Consider the following 26,171-nt stretch of genomic DNA (forward strand, 5'->3'; position numbering starts at 1 on the left):
ACAAGGAACGCTGTCTTCCACGACAGGAACTTCAATGGAGCCGAATGGCGGCCCCACGAGCCTGGTCAGCACCACGTTGAGCTCTCACGCCGGGGCTAGAGCCTTCACCAGCTGGAACGATCGGAACAGTCCCTTCATAAATACCTTCACCAGTCGATGAGACCACAAGGACGGCCGTCCTGTAGTTCTGGTGTATCGGGAGATCGCTGCCAGAGTTATCTTGATGGAAGCGTGAGCTAGTCCAGCTTTGGCCAGCGACAGTAGGTACTGTAGCACTTGAAGTGCCATAATCCGTAGAGGGTTGATCTTCTGTGCACGGCACCAGACAGAGAACTTCTTCCACTTATGTCCGTAGCACTCGAGAGTTGAGGACGCCCTGGCCTTTGCAAGAACCTCTCTGAAGTCAGCCGGGATATCGTACCCTCCAAACTCTAGTGCTGCAGGAGCCAGGCCTGTAAGCTCAGCGATTCCAGGTAATGATGAAGAATGGCGCCTCCCTCTCTGGAGAGAAGATCTGCGTCTGTCGACAGCTTGACTGGTGGGGACGCTGAGAGGTCCGAAGGTCCGGGAACCAGATCTGTCGGCCATGCTCCTCGGCTGGGGAAACCTGCTGGCGAACCTCTGGCACTTGGAGATTCGTCGCCGTCGCGAACAGGTCGATATGGGATTTGCCCTATCATTGGAAGAGCCGATCCACTTGATCCTGGCGTAGTTCCCACTCGTGGCACGAGCGCAGCTCCCTGCTGAGTGAGTCGGCGATGGTGTTTTTTATTCCTGCCAGATGTAAGGGAACCAGAAACATCCCCTGGGCGATGGCCCAGTGCCACAGATCCTGGGCCTCCTTGGATAAGGCTGGGGATCTGGTGCCACCCTGCTTCAGGATGTAGAACATTGTGGTGGTGTTGTCGGTGAAGATCCTCACGACCTTGCCCTTGAGGGACGGGAGGAACGACTTGAGCGCCCAGAACACGGCGCGGAGTTCCAAGATGTTGATGTGGAGAGACCTCTCTTCCGGGAGCCAAAAGTCTCTTGCGTGGAGATCTCCGGTGTGCGCACCCCATCCCTCCAGGGATGCGTCCGTCGTCACCGTCTCCCGATGTGTCGGGGTCTGGAAGTCCATGCCCGCCGTGAGGTGTGCACAGGTGCCCCACCACTGAATCGCCCGACGGAAAACCTCGTTGAGCGGGATCTTGTCTTCGAAGCTGCTCACCGCTTGCATCCAGCGGGCGTCGAGGAACTCCTGTAGAGGACGCATCCGTAGCCTGCACAGGCGCACTAGGTAGATGCATGAGGACATCATTCTGAGGAGGGACTTGATGGATCTCACCCTGGCTACGTCCGTGGCTAGCAGGCGCTGCACTTTGCCTAAGATGGCCTTCGTCCTTACCTCCGACGGAGACGCCAATCGTTCCACTGTATCGAGCTTCGCTCCCAGATACAGTGCCGCCTGCGACGGAACCAGAGGGGATTTTGGGTAGTTGATGGAGAAACCCAGCTCCGTGAGTAAGCGGACGGTCTTCGCCGTGTGCTCGACGGCGAGTTCTCTTGTCCTTGCATGGATGAGCCAGTTGTCCAGGTAGGGGTAGATGTGGATCCCCCTGCAGGCGCAGCCGCACCGCCACTGGTGCTAGGCACTTGGTGAACACCCTGGGTGCCGACTTCAATCTGAATGGCAGAGCTCTGAATTGGTAGTGGCGTCCTTGAACTACGAATCTGAGGAACTTTCGGTGCCCTTTTAGGATGGGGATGTGGAAGTAAGCATCCTCCAAGTCCAACGACGATAGGAAGTCGCCCTCCTCCAGCTGTCCCAGTACGTGCTGGAGAGTGACCATCCTGAACTTCTGTGCCTTGATGTATTTGTTCAACCGACGTAGGTCCAGGATGGGGCGCCAACTGTCTATTTTCTTTCTGATGAGGAAGTATCTTGAGTATACTCCGGAGCCTCTTGGGGACGAGCTCGATGACACCTTTCTTGAGCATCGCCTTTACCTCCAACAGCAGTTGAGGGATGTGATTTTCCTTCCTGGCCACGGGAGGAATGCGGGGACACTTCTTTTGTAATTTGAGAGTGTGCTCGTGGGCCAGGGCATCCAGCACCCAACGGTCGGTGGAGATAGTCTCCCACACGCTGACTAACTTCGCCAGCCGGCCTCCCACCGGGGTGCTTCGGTGGAGGCCTGACGCTACGGCTGGTTCAATCTTGCTTGGAGGCGGCCTTGGCCTCCTTGGCGACGATGACGAGATCCTCCTTGTTTGCCGCAACCTCTGTAGGCCTCCTGGGACGAGGAGCAGGCCGCCTGGCGGTACGTAGAGGAACCACCGCCTGATCCCTTGGAGGCCCCCTGTCTGCCTCCGGCACTCCGAAAGGGCCGTCGTTGCTGAAGGACTCCCAGGGCTCGGGCCGTCTCTGCGTTGGCCTTGATGGCCTGCAGCGACTCATCCACCATTTTCCCAAACAGGTTGTTGCCATCGAACGGCATGTCCAACACCCTGGTCTGCACATCCTGACGGAAGTCTGTCGCCTTGAGCCAGCCTCGTCGTCGAAGGCAAACACCGTTGACTAACTGGCGAAACCCGGTGTCGGCAATATCCGTTGCCACCGTTATGGCGTGGTCTGACGCCACCTCACCTTCCTGCACAATCTCTAGGGCCTCCACCCTCTTGCCGTCTGGTAGGAAGTCCAGTAGTGGAGCTATCTTGTACCATAGCTCCCTGTTGTAACAGGCCACAATCGCTAAGGCATTGGCCGCTTTAATTGTCGTCGCTGACGACGAGATGACCCGTCGCCCCATGCCGTCCAATTTCTTTCCCTCGCCGTCGGGTGGGGAAGTGGAAGTTGAAGCTGTCGCCCCCGCCGCCTTCTTCTTGGCCGCCGCTGAGACGACCGAACCCGGCGTCGGCTGAGCCCTGAGGCACAAGGGGGTGGCGTCAGGGAACGGGTACTTCTTCTCGTACCGGTCCCTCTTGGCAGGGGTCATGGACGGGTTCTTCAGGACCGCAAGTCCCTCATCCCAGATATCGTCGATTAACAGTACCGCGAGGACCGTCTTTCTCTTGGCCTCTCGCCGTTCATAGAGCAAACCTTCCTTCTTCTGTTCCCCGGGGCGGAGCTGGAAGAGCTTGGACGCCCTGGCGATCATGGCGTGAAAGGAGCCAATTTCATCGGGCGGGGACGCCCGAGGGGGTGGTGATGGAAGGTCCATCCCGTTGTCACCACCGTCGTCATCCGTCCCCGTCGTGTCCGTTGTCGTGTCATCCCTGGGATCCGGAGAGGGGGATGAAGGCTCCACGGGCCGCGAGGGCATGAAAGGCGGGGGGGGGGGTGAACTCTCCTCCGCTTGTTCGGAGGGCTTCCCGAGAGGCCGGGTTCTGGATCGTCCGCCGGGGTTCGTGGTAATATCGCGCTCATCTCCGTGCATAAGGTTTGGATCGCCATCAAAATGGCCGCCGAGTTGTCCTGAGGTTCGCGCAATGGCTGCGACGGGACGGCTGGCCGCTACTCCACAGGGGCCTCGTCGGCGCCACCGTCGTTATCTTCGACCACCTTTTCGGGATCTCTCCCGTGGGATCGTACCTTCTCGAACCTCTCGTTGAGGCTCTTCACGGCCTCCACCAGCTCCTCCTCAGAGGCTGAATCCGTGTCCATATTTTCCACCGGACCCCCCTCTTTTTCCACTGGGGTCTTCATGGGGGTCTTGTCGATGGGCTGGAAAGAGGATTCCCTCTGCGGTGGCAGGGAAACTTTGGGCCCCAAGGTCACCTCCATTGTTGTAGCCTCCACAGGCTTCGCCAGGGTCAACGCGACTCCTTCGATAGAGGCCTTAGTCGGGTGAATCAAGGCCTTCACCACCTTGGGCGCGCTTGAAGCCTTCACCTTGAGGGGAGGGTTACCGCCTCGCTCCCCCTCGGCTGAATCCTCCAAGAAGCGGCACTCGACGAAAACTTCACCCTTGTGGGGCATAGGAAATTCCGAAACGGGTCCCCGTTGATCAGAAGAAGAAATGGTGGAGCTTGAGGCTCGATTTAACCGAAAAATGAGAAAATCTCCTTGAAAAAGCGCAAAAACGCAGCAAAAGCTCGAGAGCTATAGCACGAGGACTCCCAACACTTGAATGTGCGGTATAAATCTGAAGATGGCTGCCATAAGAGGGGCTTAGGTAGAGGGCAGTCATTGGCTGGGGCAGAATATGACCCAGTGACCAGTGATTGGTTATTAGTAGAAAGACAGTTCAGAAACGAAACTGAAACTGATTTTTTCTTTACCGAGGATTCCCAGCCTGACGACGGGGAATATTCATGAGCATGTGAATCCATGCCAGACCCCATGCTGGAGAACTCTTACTTCCTCAGTTACTGGGAAAAAAGAAAAAGCTCACTAGACACATTGCAAGACCATCGAATAGATGAGGGACATGATAGGGTAGATTTTTGAGCCTCAATATCAGACTGCAACTTAAGAATGTTACCAATAAGGACATCTTGAAAGCTATTGCACCAATCAGATTCCTTCTGTGATGATGCCACAGGCAGAATATCTGGGTTCTCGAGCGGTCTCATAACTTTAAAAAGTTAAGTTCAGCTGAATCATTACAAGCTCCTGAATGCTAGAGTCAAAGTCGTTTTTCTTTGCTAAAATGATATCTTCTTTATATGCCTTAGCAGATAGCAAGAAGGGTTCCTTATTACTCGCAGTGGATGATCTTTGCCAAAGCCTGTATGCTTTTCTACTTGTCATGTCCAGTAAACCAGTGGTTCTTAGGTGCGAAGGTGATAACCATGCAAGACCTTTCAGGTTCCAGAGTCTTAACTGCTGACCGAAGTACAAGATGATAATTATCAGCAAGCTGCTGGGGTGTAGACCCCAACTCAGATGGTGGCGTAGAGATGAGTGGCATCACAGAGATTTTTCTAATGTTACGAAAATTGCGCATAGTGATGCTTTGTTTGACTGTTGGCCCTCATTACAAGTTTGCCGGTCCGGAAACAACAGTGCCGGTAAGCCTACCGGCACTGTTGTTTCCGGACCAGCAAACTACGAGTCTGCCTGCCGGAGCTGCTGTGCCCGTCAGGTCTGACCCTGCTGGGCACAGCGGCCATGGTAGACAGACCATCACGGAAGCACCAGCACCGTTATTAATGGTGCAGGTGCTTCTGTGTTCCCCATTTCCAAATTACAATTTACCGCGTTGTAATACCCCAGTGTTACCAGCAAGCCAGGCACTGGTAAATATTTACAGGTTCGGCGACAACCGGCCGGTAATACCGGCCTGGTTACCAACAGACATTGTTTTGGTATCCTTTACCAGCAAAGTCCAAAGGGTCCCTCCTTTGGTCCAATTGTATATAAGAGTACTACTTTGTTTTGAATAACCTTAATCTGACAAAGTATTGAGAGACATGCAATTCAAAATGAGCTGCATTGCGCATGCTTTTGTGGTAGCAGTAGTTTGAAATGTGTTTATTTATGTGTGTACGTAAAGTAATAGTTCGTATGGTGTCACAGCATTTATCAAGTGAGATGTGTCATTATAAAAAGTTTGGATGCAATTATGTGTATCTATGACATGGCTTATTCTTCCCATAGTATCACCAAATAAGTATCTTGCATCTTAGTAAAGCAAAACATTAAGGATACTAAATGTTTAATTCTAAAATCACATTTCTGTTATGTACAGGATCATCTGATCATATTCATATATTTAATCCCTTCGTATTTGAAAGGTTGGTATAATATCAAGTGTGGGAATCCAAATTATTTCTTGATGAAATGAAATGAGTAATTGCATGTAATGAACAGATTAGTTAGCGAAAAGTTAGGATAAATAGAAAAACTATTCCTGGTAAAGATACAATAGATTAGTGTTAGACACAGATAAAGAATTCTTATAAACTAGTGAAACATTCTAATAGTAAGAAACTAAAATAATATAACTGCCATTGCCATCTTGGCATTGATTATAAATTAAGTAACAAAGTAATCTATAATTTGTACATTTTACAAATGTCAAGATGTTCATATTGCAAATGGAATGGGTGCTATTTTACTTTATCACTGTGTTATCTCTAAGAAGCATGATTGCTCTTCCCCTGAATACAGACATCAGTATTATACACTGTCATTATTATTGGATTCTTTAGAAGCATGGTTAATTGTCAATTGCATTTAAAAAACAGACAAAATCATTTAGAGAAACAAGTTCATTTTGTGTTCTATATTTAGCCCATATTGGATAGTTGGTAATCTGTAAATGGTACGTGCTTCCATCTTTTCTCAGCTTTTCTTCACGTTTGCCACCTATGGGATCTGATTTTATATCCTGAGTGCCACCAAAGTTAGATCTCCTTTGCTGCCCAATCGGCATTCTCGTTGCCAATGGTAATTTGGAGACTTATACACTAACCAATCACATGTGTTCTGTAAGGAACCAGGAATAAGATCCAGATACCAAAGACCTATGTTTGTGGATACAAACATTTATTGAAATAGTAATGGGGTTTGGGAAAGGTCTCACTGTTCCAAATCTAGGAGGTATTTCCCTACCTCAACCAAAAACTAAAGGGGGCTGTCCGTTGTCAAGATGTCCAAAGCAAAAGTGTCCAGTGTCCGAAATCCTATCCTCACCATCTCACACGAATAATAACTATTAGGTGCTAAGGATAATGTCTTTGGGCTTGAAAGAGTGCACAAATGTTCAAGTTCAACAAAAGATGAACATTAAACTGTCTCCAATGGATAGTATTCACAGTTCCAGGGAATAGTTGCATTCCCCAGGTTTCTCTTCATCAAAGTAAAAAGTTCAAAAAGAATAACCAAATTCCTGTAGCCCAAGAGGATAATTCCATCCTCTTGGTGTTGTAATTCAGGCCCTGGGAAATGACTACTTTGCCTCAATCTAATGCAGTTCAAAATCTAAGTGTATGAATCGTCATTGGATTCCCTCTTTAGAATGCCACAACTTGGGTCTGGGGTCCAGACTCACAAAATGTGGGATACTCCGTTGCCAGGTCTGTTATACAGTTATTTTTAAGAAGGGGTATTGCTCTTCCTTTTGGTTTAGCTTCAGTTCTCTAACTTGCCTGGTATATTCTCCTGCCAGGGCTTTCAATTTCAACTTTATCGGTGCAAGTCCATGACTTATCTTTCGCCTGGTGTACTCTCTTTCAACACAACAGTCAACAGCTTCAGGACCACAGGGTATTTAGCTTCCCCAAGTTCCTCTTTCCATTTGGGGTACTTGTATTTTCCTTCTTCCCCAAGTACTGGGACTAAGTAGATTAGCCACGCAGTAAGCCATAGGGATTCACCTCCCACTTGTGCTTAGGAGTGCCTTCACTCACTCCCACCCGGTGCCCCAGCCATTTACTATGGGCTTACTGATGCTTCAACAGCTTCTGCAGCTTATCCAACCCCCGTTTAAGTCCTGCTTTGCATCTGCTTTCTCTCTTCGGTTTGTAAGGCTCAGTTCTGCAGTGGATGGTGTTTAGTATGGGACCTGGCTCCCCTTGCAGGCACAAAGCATCCTCTCTGCTTTGCATCCCTCGTCGGCATCTCCAGTGCTTTTTGGAGGGCCCTGCCAACACAGACGCTGCCTTGGCTGCTCTACGCTCTGCTCTTCAGTTTCGCTCGCTTCCTCCTTTTCCTCCGCGATTCTCTTGTGCCTCTGTGCTAGTCTGTCCTCCTGACAGATTGGTTTACCTGGCATAGGCCAGCTGTTGGATCCTCCTCTGTTGCCCAGCTGTTCTATCTTTGAACTCCTGCATGGACAAAATAAGATGCTCAAAGCCAATCAGATTTCTCCAACTACTACACTGCTTGTTTTGGTTCAGATGAGCAATCTTCATTCTGGTTGCCCTCTTCCTCGTGTCAGTGTTAGTTGGTTGGTTTCAGAAGAATCAAGGATATTGTCAAGATGCTTGGTGGGTTGCTGAGGGGGATTACAATATGCCATCAAAGCATGTTGAATGGGGGGATATCCCTAAAAGGGAAGGGGGAAAACCATGTCTCACCCGATAAAGCCTCACTGCCCCCCCCCCAAGAGTTGCAGCCTCTTATGTCACCCCCTTTCAAATAGCTGCCTCCCAGGATCAGATTGCGGCTGCCGTCCCCTGGTCACATTAGGACAGGCCACCTCTGGGAAATGAGTGATGACATCAGATTCATCACAGTTCCCCAATTCTGATCCTGAGCTCTCTGATTGAATGCCCACATATATATGCCAGTGTTTGTGCATAATCCTGTACAAAATGTTACTTTCCTTGCTGTATTGGGTAATCATTCTGGAAAGATTTTTCTGCTCGTCCCTTGTGTTGATTTTGGGAGTCTGACAGGATTTTTGTCCGGCTGAATTACTTGTCGTCTTAATCGTTGTTGCAGTGCAATAGCCTACCTGTTTAAATATTTTAGTAGTTCCTTTCTTCTGTTCGTACTCCCCAGCTTCGCTACAATTTCTTCAAGCTCTCCAACTCTCCTTTTAGTACTTTTTTGATAGTATTACATACGTGACAGCTAGTCGCATGTAGGACAGAGTTTACTTCTCTAGATTGTCCTTAAAGTCTTGGTCTGAATTTTATCATTCTTAATGTATATATTAAAATCCCAGAAAGTAATTCTTCTGTGATCATACTGGCAGGTCACTTGTACCTCAAAATTGTTATGGTTGATAAAGTTGACATAGTCATGTAGTTCTGCTTCTGAGCCTTTCCACAGATCTCAAAATGTACACTCGGCATTGGCTAGTGATAATTGAATCTTGGAGAGTAAGAAATGGTGTACTGTAGGTATGTGTAGAAGTGAGGTGGTGAATGACTTTATAGGTCTGCCAAGTAGCTTGCAGCTTAACATGTTTCCCTCTGCTTTCCAGATCATGAGAATATTGTCCATGTACCGCCCCCATTTAACAAATCGTTTAGTTTAATTATTATGTGAGTGAGCATGTGATATTCAGAATTCGCCCATGAATATGTTTGCTAGTGATGGTGCAAAGCACGCACCCATCGCAAATTCTTTTGTTTGGCTAAATATAATATAAATAATAAAAAGTGTGACTTCCAGCATGTTTACATGGAAGCATTAAGACGCTGATTTGTGTCTGAACAATATACCAGTTGTGTGCAGTGCTAATTGGAGGTCAATTAAAGTGTACAAAGATTTCACATCCATTGTTACTAGGAGAACATCTTTTTGCCACATCATTCCATTCAGTATCTCAAGGACATGCATAGAGTTCATTGCATATTAATTGAGTTTGTATACCTCTGGCCTAAGTATTCAATCTATATATTTAGACACATGTTCAGTTGCTCATCCAATGCCACCAACAATGTATCTAACCTCTGGTAAGTTTTCAAATGCCTTGTGCATTTTGTGAAGAAAGTATATTGTGAGCACTATAGGATGGTCACTGATTAGGAAGGATTTATCCTCAGTTAAACTCCTTTCATACCATTTAAGGATAAATCCTTGATATTGTTTATGATATTAGGTATTAGATATTTGTTGATTTTTTCGTAACAATCTGGTGTCTGTAAGTGGTCCTTCACCATTGAGAGAGTTTTCTTTAGAATATTACCACCTTTTTCGGCCTCTTTGATAATATCTTCATAGCTTAATTGGAGTTTCAAAGATTGTTTTTCTTAAAGGTTCATATTGTAATACCCCTTGTATTGTTGTGTATTTGGAATCCATAACACAATGGATATTCTTGGGGACATGCTGATGGAACTTTGCAGCACAAACGTTGATTTCTTTTTAAGTTTAGTGTACTGTGGTGGGACAGAAGAAATACACGGACACCTTGAAGACAATTCCAACAATGGTTCATTCAATAAGAAGGTGGCCTATTCTATACCTATAACTATGGGGTGTTCCCTACCTATATGATTAACTAAGGTGCTTGTTAATTGTCCAGAAATGTCCCTTCTGAAAAGAAAGTTCACTGTTAAAAAACTAACCCTAAATGACCCTACCACTATTTAAACAAACTAAGGCCAGAAGAATGACACTGTTCTCCTGGTGAAGCATGGTTCTCCATTGTTTTGGACATTTTCTTTTTTAAAACATTTATTTATTACTGGCAACAAGATACAGGACAGTAGGGTTACATTCTGCATTATAAGATTTAGCATATTTAGTACAGACACGTATGCTTACACACAGCACAAAGGACAGGAATGTATTGCTGAGTTACAATTTGTAGGAGACAATACGTTTCAGTTCGGTTTAGGTACATCCGGATCACAGAGGTAAGAATGAAATGCCACCCAGGCATCCCGTGGTCTGGAGTGGTGGGGGAGGGAGGAGACATATGGGTCTTCACATTCTTGAGCCAATGTCAGTGCAATAAACCATTCTTTTATGCTGGGGGGGGGTTCCTGTCTTTCCATTTCAATAAAATCGCCCTTTTCGCAATCATGCACACCACAAACACGAACGGCCAGTGGGTTTTACTAGTAAAATTCAGCCAAATGCAAAGAGTCTGTCTAGTGGATCTCGATCGAGTGGAATGGACAATAGCTGTGAGATTATGTTCAAGATGTGGTCCCAGTATTCTCCTATCTGGGGGCATGCCCAGAACATGTGCAGGTGGTCTGCAGGAGTGTGTTGGCATCTTGGACAGGCCTGAGGTTGTGCATGAGCCATCTTTGAAAGTCTAGCCGGAGTGTAGTACAGTCTGTTCAGAAGTTTGAACTGCAGAAATTTGAATCGAAAATTCAGTGAGACTTTTTGTGGATGCCTACAATATGCAAGTCCACTGGTTATCTGTAATTTCGGTGCCTAGTTCTCAGGACCAGACCTGATGTGCTCAGGAGTTAAGGGGGTGGGAGGGTAGTAGAGTCTATTAATATTTTATATAGTTCAGAGAGAATATGTCTACAATCCCCTGAATTTGCAATATAGGCCAATTAAGCAGTCTCTGGGGGTTCGATCAGGTAAGAGCTGGCGGATATGGCCATCTGCAACCTACAGTATTGGAGGTGCTCCATCCCCAGAGTTCCCGTGACCAGGTTTCCAGGTGGCAGGCATGATCAATTGACCCTCTAGGAAGAGGAACACCAGAGCCATATAGCCTAAGCGTTCCCATGCCGACTGGATCACCCTGTCCCATGTGGGTTTTATTTCAGGGAATCGCCACAGGGGGAGCCATCGGTAGTGGGGTTTCTCCATGCCCGTGTGGGCGAATAGTAAGCGCCATGCGCGTAAAGTGGAGGCGACCGGGTCATAGGGGCAGTCGTCTTTGTAGCTCTGATCAAGTATCAGCATTTTTAGATCTGAGTCAGTCACGGCGAGTCTCACCAATTTTACATGTGGGTGCAGGGGGTGTCATGGGATACCAGAACGTGGCAAATTGCGCTTGGGCCGCTATCCAGTACAGTTCTAGATTGGAGGCATTGAATCCCCTTTTATCATCGGGGTGTGTCATCTCAACCCATTTCTTGCAGGCCGCCCCAGAGTGCCATAGAAACTGTGTGAATAGGGCATGCATTTTGGTAAAGTATGGCTTTCCCGGACACACTGGGATGTTGGTGAAGGTGTATAGCAGCTTGGGGAGTATTACCATCTTGATTTTCGAAAAGTTTAGCAGCCGGTGAGAGCGGGAGAGCCTTCCATTTATGTATTTTGGACACTGTATGTGAATTGAGTGAGGTGCAGTTGTCCTGTAGCGTAGATGGAAGGGAGCGCGAAACTGTCACTCCCAAGTACTTGATGCAGTATGGGGACCATCTTGAAGAGGAAGTGCCTCGGCAATCAGCGGAAGCATCGGTGAGGGGGAATATTTCTGACCTCGAGAAATTGATTGAGAAGCCCGATAGTCTCCCTATGCGTGTGATATCCTCAAGGATTGGGAGCAGCTTGGTTATGGGGTCTCGGATGTACAATATCAGGTCCTCCGCGTAGAGGGACAGAATCTCGCGCCGCCCGGTTATCCACAGTGACTGTCGTGTATACTGATCTGTTCTGCCATGGGCTTGATGGCCAGGGCGAACAGGACACGAGAGAATGGGTATCCTTGGTGTGTTCCCCTTTCCAGCTGGAACGGTGCAGAGGTGCAGGCATTAACAAGAACCCAGGCCGGTGGTTGTGTATATAGAAGTTTAATATACATTATCATGTTGGGGCCGAATCCCATCACCTCAAGTGTTGCAAATAAGTAATCCCAGGCGACCATATCGAACGCTTTTTGGCCGTCAATTCGTTATCACGACTGCTTGTGCAGCGGGCTCAATCCTAGCCATAATATTGACTAACCTCCTGATATTAAGGGTGGTGAACCTTCCTGGGATGAAGCCCGCCTGGTCGAGGTGGACCAAGTGTGGTATCAATAGGAGAAGAGGTTAGCCAGGGTTTTCGCATATATTTTAGTGTCGCAGTTGATAAGGGAAAGGGGTCTGTACCACTGTCACGCTCACCTTAGCTCGGCGGGAGTATCAGGAAGCTCAGCTTGCTGCTCTCTTACTCTCTTGAGTGACTGCGTCTAAGGCAGGGGTGCACAACTGATTTTGACAGAGGGCCGAAAGTACCTTACATGAGGGCTATAATGGGCAGAAAAGTAAATGTGGGCGGGGCGGTAGGCGGGGCGTGGCAGGAGGCTTTTTCAACCCCCAATTTGTATTAAACACATGGAAAAAGAATATGTTTTTGAGGGGTAACGATTTTTATTTGCATTTCAAACTTACATTTTGTACTATACATTTTCCATTATTATAATTTATTTCTATTTAGTTATTGTATATCGTCTGTTTAATTAAATTATATATATTTTATTGACCCTTGATTGGAAATGCCGTTATTTTGGACTGCTATAGTTTGCTGTTTGGGTTGCCCAAGAGGAGTATGGCCTTCGTTGAGTCAGGTTTCTTCAAAAAGCAAAGGATGTACATCTCCTAACTGTGCCTGTTTAACTTTATTATTGGGTTCACTCTTGTAGTGCAACACTATGCCCCATGGCCCCCTCACCCCCAACCAAACACTATGCCCCATGGCCCCCTCACCCCCAACCAAACACTATGCCCCATGGCTCCCTCAACCCCCAACCAAACACTATGCCCCATGGCTCCCTCAACCCCCAACCAAACACTATGCCCCATGGCCCCCTCACCCCCAACAAAACACTATGCCCCATGTCCCTCACCCCCAACAAAACACTATGCCCCATGGCCCACACCCCTCAAGCAAACACTATGCCCCATGTCTCTCACCCCAACCAAACACTATGCCCCATGGCCCACTCACCCCCAACCAAACACTATGCCCCATGGCTCCCTCAACCACCAACCAAACACTTTGCCCCATGGCCCCCTCATCCCCAACCAAACACTATGCCCCATGGCTCCCTCTACCCCCAACCAAACACTATACCCCATGGCTCCCTCTACACACAACCAAACACTATGCCCCATGGCCCCCTCACCCCCAACCAAACACTATGCCCCATGGCTCCCTCACCCCCAACCAAACACTATGACAGCCCATTCTCAAACATTCACCCATACAGACCCGAACCCCCCCACCCCCCCAACTCAGCACACAAACTCTCAAGCATGCACCCATTTAGACCCAAACACCCCACCCCCAACTCAGCACACACACTCTCAAGCATGCACCCATACAGACCTGAATCCCCCACCCCCCAACTCAGCACACACACTCTGAATCATGCACCCATACAGACCAGAACCCCCCACCCCCCAAATCAGCATACAAACTAGCAAGCATGCACACATACAGACCCTGCATCTCAACATACACTGCACTTACACTCCAAAACAAACATTCATGCACACCCGACACCCCACCCACCCCTGCATCTCAACAAACATACAAAAACAAACATTTATGCACATCCGACAACCCCCCACCCCCGCATCTCAACATACACAACACAAACATTCAAAAACAAACATTCATGCACACCCGACACCCCCCACCCCTGCATCTCAACATACACAACACAAACATTCAAAAACAAACATTCATGCACACCTGACACCCCCGCCTCTCAACATACACAAAACAAACATACAAAAACAAACATTCATGCACACCCGACACTCCCACACCCCCGCATCTCAAGATACACAACACAAACATTCAAAAACAAACATTCATGCAAATTCAACACCCCCCTCACCCCGCATCTCAACATACACAAAACAAACATACAAAAACAAACATTCATGCACACCCGACACCTCCCACCCCCCCCCATACCCCCATCTCAACATACACAACACAAACATACAGCAAACCAGACCCGACACACAAACACACAGACCACTTACCGGAGATGTGCTGGAAGGCAGGTAAGCTGGAACGCTGGCGAGGTAACTGGAGTCGTACTACGGCTGGATGGCAAGGCTGAAATGCCTTCCGGCATCAAGCCTTATGGACCACGCCAGCCGTAGTGCTGGCACTCCATTGGTGTGGAACACACGCACTACGTGGCTCGTAGGAGCGACGTGGTGCGTGTGTGCTGAGCCAATGAGGGCCAGTGTTTTGTCTGTCCCGGAAGACAACCCTAATGGAGAGCGACCGATGCTGCTTGCGGGCCGCACTCCATTAGGAAAGTCTTTGTGCCTCGCGGGCCGGACAGAATGGCATCGCGGGCCGTATGTTGTGCACCCATGGTCTAAGGGAAACCAAGAAGACAGATGGTGGTGGGTGAAAAGGCCCTTTGGAAGTTGTAGCTCCCCCCTTTTCCCTTAGCCCCTCCGTGACCGCCTCCCCCCCTATGTGTGCATGTGCTCACCTTGGGAGTCAAGAAGAGTAGCTCTCCATCCTGCTTTCCTTCTTAGCAGGGGTGCATTAGTTCACTTCCACCAGTTACTTCACTGCTGGGTTCAGCCCAGACCCGCTGTGGCTTGGATAATGCTGCGCCTTGGGGTGTGCTTTTGATGTAATGATTGACTTGCTTGGTGACTTCACTCTAATCTTGCATACACTATATCGTTCTTTTGCGTTAAATGTTCATCTTTGGTAGTATCCGTTTTCCATTTTATTTTGCATGTTCCTTTTACAGTCCTTGGTGCTGATGTTCGTTTGTTCTTTCTTAACCTACTGTCTTTTGCCCCTTTGCAGGGTTCCGGTGGGGCTGGTCCTTGCAATGTGCCTGGAATGAGCAGCCGTAGCAGCCGAGGACTTGCAGAGGATCGTGGAACTGATGGCTGCAACTACGGATGCGTTGCGGAGCGCAGCTGATGAAGAGTTGGGCAACGCAGAGTTGCTGAGCACAGTTGACTATGATCCGGGAGGCGCGGGCGTGTTGTAGCAGGACAGTGGCCGATAAGAAAACACCGATGGAAGCAGCTGGGCCGACAAGAGGGAACAGGTAGGTTTAAACGGAGCCCAGGAACGCAGAAGGCGGAAACTCCTCGAGGAAGTCAATGGCTGGATAAATGGACTGAAGTTGCAGGACCTCGGTGAGCGTTCCGCTGCCTGCTGGCAGATCAACACGAAGCATGGAATCAAGCCTGGGTGTGGCTTATATAGCAGCCCCACCCAGGAGGCTAGACTGCAGCCTTGAACAGTGTTTGGGCTGATTCCCCTCCATGTTGGGTGGCCCATCTAATGATCCATGACATATCTGGTGCCATTTACTCCATGCCTGGGTCCAACTGGGTTTATTATAGTTTTCTTGGTGGTGCAGTGGAGGGGTCTTAATGAATGATGAACCCAAATGGGGCGCTGTGGGGCAAACGTGTGTGCTTGGGCTAAGGAATTGGTGGTGGCGAGTGTTGCAAGGTTGGTGGTCGTGCCAACCACTTGCAGTCATTGCTAGGCTTCTCAGGTTTCAGCATTACGGTGATTAGAGCTTCCCTCAAGGATTCTGGAAGAACATGGAGACGTAGGGACTCCTCCCAGAGCGCAAGGAGGATCGGGGCCAGTGTCACCGCGTACTCTTGATAGAATTCGGCTGTGAGGCCGTCGGGGCAGACCTTGCTTTTGGGTAGGGCAGAGATGACCACTACAATCTCTTCTAGGGTGATCAGGAGTACCAGTTCCTCTCTGACTTGGGCATTCAAGGAGGGCAATTGGGTATTCTGGAGGAAAGTTCAGATGGCTTGTTCATCGCTTGTCTTTGGTGCGGTATATAAAGTGTGGTAGAATGTGCGAAACACATCAACCAGGTCGGTATCAGAGCATTTATTGTCATCATTCATGTTCAGGATGCAGTCCACCTGGGCCCTACCGCGTTCGGATAGGACCACTCTAGCCAGCGTCCTCCACGGCCTGTCGCCTTCACCATACTTCTTGACCGCCATCGGGCGAGAGAAGTACTGGGTTTCTCTTATGGCAGGGGCCTCAAACCTTTTCAGTTCGGAGCAAATTTGCGCCAGCAGTGCGGGATCAGATGTTCTAGATTGTTCCTGCTCGAGGTCCCAGAGCAATCCTTCTGAAGTCTCGAGCTCCATCCTGATGCATTTAAGTACTACTGCCGCCCTCAAGATTGCCATGCCTCTGATGTATACCTTGTAAGACTTGCCATCTGATGCTGTGGGTAGTGTCCTCAGTTGTATTGGACTCAAAGAAATTATCAATATCGGCTTTAATGTCCGCCTTGAAAACAACCGCGGATTTAAACCTCAAGGCGCGACTCAACGGGCCTGCTTTGAATTTCCGGGTGAGTAAGGTTGGGGAGTGATCGGATAGAGTTTGGGGTCCAATGTACACATCGGACATTTTCCCAAGTAATGGGCTAGAGATGAGAAAGAGATCAATGCAGGATTATATATTGTGTACAAAGGATTAGAAAGTACATTCTCTTGCAAGTGGGTGCGTGGTTCGCCAAGCATCCTTAAGGCCAAGTGCCTGCATGATGGACAACAGTTGGCGAGCCGCCCGTGTTTGGGGAAGAGGGGCTTTGTCCTATCTAGTTTATGGTCCAGGATGAGATTAAGGTCACCTTCCCATATCATGGGTAGGCCGAGGTATGCGGCCAGAATGTTGTTAAGCTGGACAAAGAATTACGTTAAGTCTGTGTTGGGACAGTAAGTGTTTATGAGCATGAGTTCTAGCCCTTCCAAGACACCATGTATTACAAGGAATCTACTGTCTGGATCCACATGGGTATGTTTTGATACGAATCGCAGGTATTTCTGGACTAGCAACATGCCGCCTCTGGATGGAGTAGAGAAGTGAAGTATCTATGTGCCCCCCATGAGGTAGCTATGTTGCGGCAAGTGTTTTCTTTGGCATGAGTTTCTTGTAAGAATAGTATATTGGCTTTATGTCCAAGTACATGGGAAATTATTTTGCAGGACTTTGTGAAGTTCCTGAGGCCCCGGATGTTCCAGCTAAGCATCTTTACCTGTTTCATCATTGGACCTACAGTAAAACATGGTTATCCCTGTGTGTGCGTGCGGTTGCAGTGTCTCGAGTGTGAGAATCCTGTGTGCCTCTGAACCCAGTCGCCAGTTTTTTTTAATTTCCACAAGTTGTACTGGTGGGCAGGTGCAACAAGCTCTCTAGTAACAACTTACACAATAGGTATAATGAATAGCCTCAGAGTCCGGTTGTGACCCCTTTTTGGTGTCCCCAGCCTCCTCCCTCACTGCCTCCCTCAACCGAGCAGTGTAGATCCATCCCCTTACCATCTCCTCAACTATCCCTACATGCCATCAGGGCGTAAGGACTGAAAACAGCATACTTTCAACTAGCAACTACAAATGGGAGCGCTGTTGCCACACAATCACAATCGACAAAAAAGGACCTTGCGTCCTAACTATAGCAAGTGTTCAGGTGGTGAGCTTAACGAAGGTTACGAGCAGCACATAGCATTGCATAAAATATAAATATTGATCTTGGTTCAGAGGTAACAGTAGATTGGTCAGTCTTCCTCCGCCAGCTCCTTGCATCGGGATTTGCACTTCAATAAACTTCACTGCCTCGCTGGGTACCGTAAAGTAGTATAGCTTGCCACAGAATTGTAGTTTGAGGCGGACCGGGAATAGCATTGCATATTGTACAGTCTGTTCCCGGAGCATCTTTTTACTCTAATAAATTGCTGCCGCTCTAGCTGTACAGGAATAGAAAAAAGTCCAGTAATATATGGATAATTTGGGATCCGAGCCTCCATTCTTTCTTTTCCCGGGCCAAGCCGAGGAGTGTGTCTCTGTCTCGATAACTCAACAGTTTTGCTATAATAGGCCTGGGAAAGTCTCCTGGCTCCGGCTTGGGTGATAGGGCATGATGTGCTCACTCCACTGCAAAGAACGGAGAGAGAGAGGGTGGATCCAGTAGGTCATTGAGAAGGTTTTCGACTGCCAGTTCATATTTCCAGTCGGTGCATTTTGAGGGACCTCCACTATCCTGACATTATTTCTACGGGATCGCGATTCAAGGTCATCGCACTTGCCTTTGACTTGTTTCATGTCTCTGGAGAGGGTGTCCACTGTGTCCTGCAATGAGCAGATGTTATCCTCGGTTCCAATTCTGTCCTCTGCTTCGGTTATTCAAGCTCCTTCCTATGCCAGCTGGGAACGGATCGAGGTGACGCTGGCATTGATGTCGTCCAGTTTTTTGTGTACAGCTCGCAAAGCCCTTCGCCATGTTCTCCATCATGCCCGTGAGGTCCAGAGGTGGAGTGGGCGACGGAGAAGAGGTGGCTGGGTCCGATGGTGATTGTCAGAGTTGGTTTGGGTCTTCTCGCAGAGTTGCCTTAGCAAACTTGTCCAATGTGCCCGCCTTCTTCCCCCCGCCAGACACTTTGGCCATGCTGGGTATTGTTGAGCTTGGCAGTGCAGCCCCTATAGTGTGGGGCCAGTAGAAGGGGTCAGCTACTGGATCTCTGCAGCTCCCCTGTTTCCATTGGCACTGAGCGTCAGAACCAGTCAACAGGTGTGAGCTCCCGGCTTGGAGGGGGGGGGGGGGGTGAGGAGGTACTGTATCGTGGGAGGCCTCTGCGAGTTCTTCTATGTAGTTTGTCACCCTGCCACGTTGTGATGAGTCGTCTGTGGGTTTTCTGATGCAGCGACAGGACGCCTCACCTGCCGAATCCCACTGGAGGTGTGAATCGGCTACTTGTTTGGCAAGCACGATATGGCGGGATGGGGTGTAGCCTAGGGGGTCCTTCTTGTCGGCCAGGTTGTGGCAGGGTAAGATGTTACCTCCGAGCTTCCGGATGGGGTTCCTCTACACTATGCAGTTATGTGTTGCAGTATAAGGGTTGTGGCCTGCAGCCAGGCGTTGGGCTCCCCTTTTAGGGTGTTAACTGTGCACTTTGTCAAGGGGCAGGGAGGTGTTAAAGTGGGTCCACTTTGGAGGAAATCGGACTCCGAGTGAGCAGAGGGGCTCCCTCGGGTGAGGAGGGGGTTTCCCAGAAAGAGCAGGTGCAGGGTTGCCAAGGCCTTACTCAGAGTTATGAGACTTTGACGTGGGGTGCAACCCACTCCTTGGTTGCACGTACAAGGATAAATTCAACCTGCCGCCTATGTATGGTCTTGTGGACCCAGCGACATAGAGGAGAGGTGCAGGCGGGGGGGGCCTCGTCTTAGTGCCCCTGGAGTAAAGTCATCCCCGCTAGTACCACATGTTATCTAGGGGTCCCCACAGGAGTAAGCAGTAGTGGGTGCGGGTTTAAGGGAGAGCTTCTCACCTCGTGTGTAGTAGATATGTGGTGGCATCAGGATCAGCAGGCAGTTCTTAAGTTAATGTGGTGATCGCTGCGTCCTTGGGCCCCAGGGGTAGCGCAGTGTCACGGAGAGTGGGCATTGTCACCAATTCCTGAGGTCGTGTTTGTAGGCGGGCCTTCAGCTAGAGCAACCATGCCCTTCAGGGCCCCACATGCATCAAATGGAGCCTAGGCCTGGCTCAGGTCCAGAAGCGTGCCCCCCCGGTGCAGCACACAGGCGAATGCTGATTGTGCATGTGGAGGCTGGGGGGGAAATCAGACAGGCACGGCAGGGGTCTCGTCCACCTCTCCCCTGCCGCGGATGGCTCCCAAAGCAGCCTGCTGTGATGGCAGGAGTCAGCTGTGATGGGTCTGTCGTGCTGCCTAGGTCTTCCGGTACGTGTCCTGCACTCGGCAAGGGGCGCCCGATTCTGCGGGTGTATAATGATGTAGGGAGCCGAGTCCACGCTGCACGCCCCATTGCGTGCGAGAATAGGGGCTGTGAGTGGGTGGGCTAGCCACCGCAAGGCAGAGAAGCGTGGTATCCCCGAGGGGTAAGGCAGGCGGGCATGGTGTCTCCCATCCCTCCGGGAGCGCCAATGTTCATGCAGCGTCTGGATAAGGCCGCCGCCCAGACGGCAGTGCATGCTGCGGGCAGAGGAGTCTGAGCCATGGCGCATGTGTTCGGCTGGACCTTCCAGTTAATCCATGCCTCAGGAGACCGCGGTGCCCCAGGTGGGAAGGTCAGGAGCCGCAATGGATCAGTGGCTCTGCTGCCGCTACTGCACGCAGCCATCCACTGTTCGGCGCAGGGCCATCCAATCAATCCGAAAATCCAGCAGGCTTTGTACCTCGGCTTCAGTGGACATGTGCCGGATTTTGAGGACTGAAGATGAGCCAGGAACGCCACCTTATAACCTAATTTTCTCGCGTGGCGACATGTGTCCACCTGTACGGCTGAATGCGCGAGGTGCGCCGAGAAGTTGAGTATGTCATCCAGTGTGCACATAAGGGGGTCGATCTCCGAGTCTGCCCAGTGACAGGACCTAGTCCATTTACTCTTGTATTGGCTCCTGGTAGCCTTGCTCCTGTCGCCCTGAATAATCTCCAAGTTAGCCTGAGAGAGGCTCAGGTGCCTAAGGGTGACCTGCTCAGGAACCACGCTGCGAGGGCTAACTTCTGTGGAGCAGGGTGGATGACCCTGGCCCCCTGCTGGGACAAGAGATGGTCTGGGCCCAGCGGAAGGTCAATGGGTGGTCTGTCCGTGAGGCTCAGCAGTTCAGAACCATGGTCTCGTCGGGCACCACAGAGCTATCAAAATGATGCTGAGGTGATGAGCTTCCTTTATATTGCGGATTACCAAGTGGAACAGGGGTGTGGGAGGAAAGGCATAGGCTGTCTTCCCATCAAATCTGTAATGCGTCGCGCACGGAGCCGGACCCTGCCAAGACGCAAACCGATGGCACTTCCTGTTCTTCCAGGAGGCAACAGATCCACCTCAGGGTGCCCCCCATCTGCTGAAAACCTCCAGCAGCACCTGGTTGTTCATTTGCCATTCGTAATTGTCCACTCCTATTCTGCTAAGCCTGTCCGCTTCCAAGTTGGCCTCCCCGGGTGGTGGCCGGCCGTCAGGTAGATGTTCTCCAGGGCCCACTCCCACATGCGGACCGCTAGGGTGCACAGCGGAGGGGGGGAGGAAGGAGGAGGAGGAGGAGGAGAGACAGTAGGCACTATCCCGAGGACACTAAAGAGTATCCAGGGTTCTGCAAAGTTCTGGTGCCAAAATTGCATGTGGAAAGCAAGCCTGCCCCCACTGGAGACACGTGGACCTGAAGGGACGCCTCATGCTTTCTTTCCTTCTGAGACTGTTGCTGGGGAGGGGACTGGAAGAAGCCCTTGCTCCCTGCCCCCCTTTTTGTTGCTTGCGCCGGTGCTGACTGGGCGAGCTGCCAGGTTGTCTCGACCTCTGTTCCAGGAAGCTCCGCAACCTGCCGAACGACCGCCCCCTGTCGGAGCATTGATGCGACGTGGCCTTCGTTAGGATAGATAAAGACAGTTTGTGAGCTGTTCTTTTTATCGAATTCCTCGTCGGTGGTAGATTGAGAAGTTGCTACCCTCGAACGGAAGGTCCAATATGCGTTCCTACACATCGGGGTTAAATTTAGTATCCCGAAGCCAGGCCATCCTTCTCATGTCCGTGTCGATGCAAATGGCCCGGCCAGAGGTATCGATGTGGGCCACATGATGTCCTGTGCTACCAGCTTGGCTTCTCTTAGACCCGCTTTGAAGCTTGCATGGCTCTGAACCGGAAGCTCCAGAAGGAGCTCTGCTATATCCCGCCAAAGCCTCTGGTTAGCAGCTGCCAGCATGGCATCCGCGTTGGATTGACATAGGTGCAGCGAGGCATTGGAATAAAGCTTCTTCCCGTATGCCGCCAAGATCTTCTCCGCCGTCCCTAGCAGTGCCGAGGACGAGGTGGCCGAGGACGACTGAGGCTTAGAGTAGAGTGACGCTGCAGCAATCACAGAGTGCGGTTGAGGGTGTGCCGACAGCAAGAGTGGATCCCCCCTCCAGCTGTCTATACTTGCCATTGAAGCACCGATTGACAGGTTGGGCTGAGTGTGGCTTGAGCCACCACTTCTTGACCAAGGCAACAATGTCCTTCTGCATCGGGATACCTGTTTTGTTAGAGGGTCGTAGGGTGAGGACTTCTGCTAAGAGTCCCTCCTCGGGCTGCTCGACCTCAGGTTGAGGAAGGCCCAGGTATTCAGCCAAACCTGCAAGTCGTTCAAGGAAGGCCTTTGCTGACGACAGCGTTTCAGGGCCCTTCTCCTCGTCTGTGTCCACCAGAGTGTCTGACTGGTCCAGTGCGGGTGGAGGGGTGCCTGGTGCTGTGAACTGCGATGTGGAGACCGGAGGCAGCTGCAGAGGCTGGTGTGGAACTGCCTGTACTGTGGGAGGCAGGGGAGCTAGAATCGAAGGAGCCGGCAGGGGCAGCGGGGGCTGCGCTGTGGCCTGTAGCCATGGAAGGAATGACTATGGGCACTGGTGGAGTGACCAGAGGGAGCAAGTCCCTCACTGCATCCCGCAGGATGGCCCCCATCTGGGGGGTTTGCATCAGCGTCAGGAACCTTTCAAAGAACCTGTCTTCTGAGGCAGAAGACGTGGCAGGTGATATTGACTGAGTGGTTGGGGGCTGCTGGGGCCGGAGCACACTCTGTCTAGGTTGCAGGGAAAACCTGCCCTGCGCTGCTGATGGATAAACTGAAGGCCATGTACCTGGTTGACACCAGTCCCACCTTGGAACTCGTTCACCCGCCTGCTCTGTTCCTAGAAGTGACATCGAACGAGCGGCCATGTTGTCTAGCACGGCAGCCATTTTGTTGAGCTGCGTGCCACGTGCCAAAGTCGTGGTGCATGGCTTCCTGGGCCCGACCTCCTCCAAGACTCTTGGTGGTGGAGCATGAGGTCTACCCAGCACCTCAGACCTAGGCCTGGAAGGCGTATTGCCCTCTGCATGGTCGCTGGTAGTGCTATGTGCAGGTATCCCCTCAGACATTGAGCCAGTTCTAGGGCGTTGTCCCTCCGGTGTACACCCGGTAAAATAACCTTCCGGTCCTTCAGGACTGATTCCAGAAGCATCCGATGACCCCCTCGGCCATGAGGCCGATAGCTGGACTAGCCTCGGTGCGTGTGCTGGTACAAGAACCTGAGAGGTTCCTCCCACTAGGGCGTTTCCGGGGGAAGGAGTCACCCTTATGGGGTGCGATGAAAAATAGCGGCCCTCCCTTGGGCCTCAATCTCTGTTTGACGAATTTCTTCGCGTCCTCAGGAGGCGATCTTTCGAAGAGCTCCCTCCACCTAGCTAACCTGTTCTTCAGTGCGCATGGAGTCAGTGCATCGCATGCGGTACAACCTTCCCAGCCGTGATCAGGGCCAAGGAAACGGAGGTAAAGAGCGTGGGGGTCGGACGTAGGGAAGAGTCGTTCGCAAGCTGGATACCTGCTGAAGCCCGCTGAAGTCGAAATGCGCCGGGGAGGAGTGTGACGTTCGAGGACAGAGTAACTGAATGATAAAAAGAAGACAAAAAGACAGAAGAAGAAGTTGGGGAAGAGAGAGCGTGGTATTACATGGCCTAAGCCAAACCCAGGAGCACTGGTGAAATGGGCCCATTCCCGTCGACGTGGAAAAGGGGACTGGGGTGTGGCACCGGTGGGCATAGTCAGGGTAGCGCATGCTCCCAGGGCTGCAGCCCCGCATGCCTCTACATTTAAAGGGGAAGGTTTTTACTGGTGAAAGAGGTTCCATCTCCCGTCTTTAAGAAGAGACGCCCAAGCAGGATGGAGCAAAGAGGACTGGACGCTAGAGTATAATAAAGAATTACACCTTAGGATAAGTGAACTATGTCTAGTTTGTCACACCATTGTTCCTGGCCATGGGTAGATTATAATAAGTCACATTTATATAGTGCTACAAACCCTCAGGCATCTGAGCATTGATTATTATTACCTACGGTGTGTGGTTCTCAATTATTGACCTTGGAAGGAAGAAAGGCTGAGTTTGGCCCTGCTGAGATTCATTACCTGTGCCTGCAGGCGCTGCACGGATGTCAAAGCGAGCGCTCTACTCGCTGTGCTATCTGACCATCTGTTTGGAGCCTGACTGATAAAGAAAGCAGGTAGCTCAGCGGGTAGCTCAGTAGATAACTTGCAACATCAATGATCAAAGTCAATGTAATGTAATTTAGATACTCTAGGGCAAAATTTAAACCTGCCCCACACAATTACAGTAAGTACTACTAAGCATTATGTTGGTGATGTAAAATAACACTTTATGGCTTCTTCCACCCATCAATGAACAGGTTCTAAAATGAATCTACAAATAGTAGAAATGGGTAAACCCCACAGACATTTTTGTAACAGTGACCTTATAATATAAATGTTCTCATTGCAGCCTTCACTTACACTTCAACATGCTCCTCAATCATCTATACCAAAATGTTTTACTGGATGCAGTTAAGGCGCCACCCTGTCCAAATACTGCATTTTTTCCAGCTCAAAAGCTCTTAGCAATCACAACTATGCTGGACTCCTTCTCTTAGCTGCATGGAATTCTGTCTGAAACTACACAATAACCACCTGCATTCAAATTCAGTTATGAGGATGCCCGAGACACCACTTGAGTTGCATCAAGTAATGCATTTGGACGGTCCATGCACAGATGTACTGGTCCTCTGACCTCTCTAGTATTACGGATTCACTCTGTTTCCAAGACACTGTGGCTGGCATTAGAAGCACTATTTTTAAATCCTTAAAATCAAGTTAATTTCCCCTTCTAAAAACCCTCACATAAGTAGAAGCTGATGACTATTCCCTTCCTGCCCCTCCCACTGGTACCCCAGAAGGACTAATATTTGTAGGCACTTTCTGGAAAAGTTTTTCATTTGTCCTATCCTAAGAAAGTGGTTTGGACATCCTCTTTTTGTGATAGTATCCATCTTTATAAGACCTATATTCTCTCCAGAAATAAGATCGCGGTCTCTTAAATGTGTTTCACATTGGCACTGTGAAAAGACTGAGTACCTTCATTATGAAAGAAGCAAACAAACCTTTCTCATTCGTTTTGCCATTTGTGAATGATCATTGTAAATATTCCTCTCACTGCATAGGGAGCACAGGCTACATTTTCTCGCTATAGATGGGTGCATGTTACTATACCTTGATAACATACTTACAAGTAAGGCACCAGCATGTCTCACCATCAAATATAATAAAGTCTAGCATGGCATGGAACAAAATATTATGAACCTATTTGACAACAAGTTGCAAAGTATTTGTCCGTGTTACTGTACTAGTTGGAATACTCCATCCCCTTACTTTCCGTTATCAACACCATTCACCTTTATACACACTTTATTCTTGACTATGCCACCATTGTCTCAGGCCTGGCAATCACACACTTAACATTTGACCTAGGGTATAATGCATAGAGATGACAGACAATAAGCCACCAAACTTCCAGAATTGCCCTACCACACACTGAAGCCACTCATGCATGCACCGTGACATTGTGTACCAAATTACAATTTGCCAAATCTGCCTTGGGGAAACAACTCTATGATCTCAACACTTTAGGACATATTTGCCTCATCCCTTTTGCAGAAGTATGGTCCACCAAACTGGAATGATATGCGCACATGCTATCACAAAACAATCCTCCCCGCTCCATTCCTCCCTCCCTGTGTTCGTAGCATTAATTTCCTGACTTCCTATCCTCTTATCGTCACCTCACTAATTTTCTCTTTACGACAAGTCTTAAGTCTGGATACACCCTGGCAGGGGCAGAGTACCACACTCCATGAACAAGCATAGGCATTTTGATACTACTACAGTATAAGCTTACCTATACCCTTTAACATCTATAGTTACCCTCATGTCTATACTGGTGAGAACCTGAACCTGCTGTGTCTAAACCAAGTTCTAGATAATAATTTCAGTGAGTATGGGGGCCATAGATGTGTGGATAGCCAGTCACTTTCCAAAGCTAAACTCTGATAAAAATGGA

General features: G+C 49.6%; 1 protein-coding gene across 6 annotated transcripts in view; it reads right to left on the minus strand.

The window, feature by feature from the left end:
* ENOX2 (ecto-NOX disulfide-thiol exchanger 2) overlaps nt 1–26,171 on the minus strand; it is a 2,107,113-nt gene that overhangs the window by 609,795 nt on the left and 1,471,147 nt on the right. The window lies entirely within an intron of this gene.

The sequence above is a fragment of the Ambystoma mexicanum genome, chromosome 5p (genome assembly GCF_040938575.1).
Source record: "Ambystoma mexicanum isolate Mex_15411 chromosome 5p, UKY_AmexF1_1, whole genome shotgun sequence".
Taxonomy (NCBI): Eukaryota; Metazoa; Chordata; class Amphibia; order Caudata; family Ambystomatidae; genus Ambystoma; species Ambystoma mexicanum.